The sequence below is a fragment of the Zeus faber genome (assembly GCF_960531495.2).
Source record: "Zeus faber genome assembly, chromosome: 9".
In the NCBI taxonomy this organism is placed as follows: domain Eukaryota; kingdom Metazoa; phylum Chordata; class Actinopteri; order Zeiformes; family Zeidae; genus Zeus; species Zeus faber.
Window position 1 is genome coordinate 26445411 of NC_137197.1, and position 2500 is coordinate 26447910.

The window sequence follows — 2500 nt, forward strand, 5'->3', positions numbered from 1 at the left end:
TTCCTGAAACTCACTGTCACACGTTGCAGTACGTGAAAAGGAAATTAATTCAATTTCATAATATACGTATAATATATATACATAATATTCAGCTCCGGGTATAATGCAGTTCAGTTCAAAACAAATCGGTTCAATTTAAAACTATGCTTTTCAGATTCGATTTTCAATGCAATTATTTAGGTTTAAGTAATTTCAAGTATTTTCCCCCTGGGATTATTAAAGTATTTCTGATTCTTATTCTGATTCTGAACAATTACACTTCAAATTAAAAATTCTGAATGGAGGTTTTGATTATCAGCCATAATGTCGTAACCAGCCAAGGTAGACTTACGCCGTGCTATTGTGCTATTCGTGAAACAACGGTATATGCTCCTGTAGAAGCCACAAGTCTGGATGATATCGGCCTTGTTTTCAGAAAAAAAATGTTTTAGTCCAGATGTCTTGGAGAGGAACTACACTACCCACAATCCTACAGTGTGACAGCGACATCTCTGATTGGTGGAGCTCGCTGTTGCCGTGGAAATGTTCACCGCACCCGCAGTGACGTTGCACGTCGTTTTACGACGGTTTTACGTCACTGTCAGCTAGTGAGTTGCTGCTACCACAGAACTCTACGGTCGTTTACATTAGGTTTACCACGGTGCCGCCATGATTTCAACACTATTATTAACAATATAAACACGATAATAATGACAAAGGTTAAATTCAGGACGAAGCGTGCTGAACTATCGTTAGGTTGGAAGTCGTTGGAAATCATTCGCAATCATAGGATGGTTCCTTCACTCTTAAAATAGTTATGTACAGTACGGTCTTACAGTACAAATGCCCTTTTCCGTTTTCAGTTGTTATTATTATCTTCTTCTTTTTTTAAATCACAATTCATCCGGTAGCTGGTTGTCTTGGTTACAGGCTCCAAACTCTTTATGAGGATTTTATGAAACGTCAGTGGATTGAATTAGTGAATGGGAAATTCACTTTCGGAGCGAAATGTGCGAAGCCGCACCCGAGCGCTCTTCCTCGACGACCCGGATGTGCGTCAGTACAACTCAAATTGAGTCGCGAGAGCTGAATTTAGATGACGCATTTCCAGTGGGGATCAAATACAGTTTCAGAGCAAACTGAGTCAATTTGATAACATCTCAGTCCACTTCAAGTTCGTTGGAGTCCAATTCCTAATTAATAAACTCAATTTTAAATGATGTGGTTCAAATTCAGTTTTTCAATGCAATTATTCAGGTTGGGCAATTCAAATTCAACTGCAAACGATTCGAATTCAGTTCCTAGTGACATATTTCTGGCCGTGGGAGGGGAGGGGGAAAACAACAACGTTTTGGGGGGAACAGTGGGTCGCCTCAATTAACTCTCTCAACTCCTCCCCTTTGGTAGGCTATACTATGAAGAAACACCCCTATGTTTATGAAGAAAAAAAAAAACAACCCAAAGCTGAAAATTCCAATGCAAGGAGAAATCATTACCAAAAAAACAAACAAACGGGGAAGAGGGGGTTGGATTAGTTCCAAAGAGGCTCGTGCCTCTTTTTTGGCCAAAAAAAATAATCTAATGCCATCACAGTCAAGTCAATGGGTGCAGCGCGCCGTTGCCCAATCAGTGGCATTGAAATTCCGATAGCGGTCTACTCTTCCCCGTCAAGTGCTCTTTACAGCAGACACCTCGTGTAGTCTTTCATCGAACTGCACGTAATGTCGCCTGCGTTCAGGCGACAGACAGGCAGGCAGGCAGAAAGACAGCCAGATAGACAGGCAGGCAGTGTTGGCAGCATCCCAACGGTATGTTTGTTCCCCTCTTCAGGTACCATAAGAGCAACACCATGACGACTTTTCTTTGTTTCAAACTGTCTTATCTTCATCTTTTTGCCTCCAAGTCTCCTCGATATTAAAAGGCGGGGGCTAGTATATATATATATATATATATATATATATATATATATATATATATATATATATATATATATATATATATATATATATATATATATATATATATATATATATCACATATATATATATGCGGGGTTACTTTGTTTGTTTGTTTTTTTTTTCTCTATTATTTCCCACATTCGGTGGATCTCTGGAGTATAGTACGCGCCGGCAGACGCGCACACCAGCCACCTCTTGGCCGCTCGCCCAGGCGGGCAGCAGTCGCTCTAGTGCCAGAGAGGAAAATAAAATAAAAATCGGGGAAAAAATAAAAAATAAAATAAAATGAAACACAATGAAATCGCACGGGAAACTTTGCGGAATATGTATAGAGCCCTCTGATATCTCTGATAGAAGATACAATTAAATCCTGCATGCATAGATTACTTATCAACATATAAAATGAAATTATTATTGTTATTATTATATTATTATTATTATTATTGTTGTTGTTTTTGTTGTTATTTATAAACTATGCATACGCGCTGAAGATCAAAACCAAGAGCGATCGTGAAATGTTCTATTCTATTCTATTTTATGAATAGACGTCAATATCGGCTTGA

The 2500-nt window shown here is 38.6% G+C and overlaps 1 protein-coding gene across 1 annotated transcript in view; it reads right to left on the reverse strand.

Annotated features, from left to right (window-relative positions):
• The window catches only part of dpf1 (double PHD fingers 1), a gene marked incomplete at its 3' end in the record, with an annotated part of 40891 nt that overhangs the window by 37665 nt on the left and 726 nt on the right, over positions 1–2500 (reverse strand). The window lies entirely within an intron of this gene.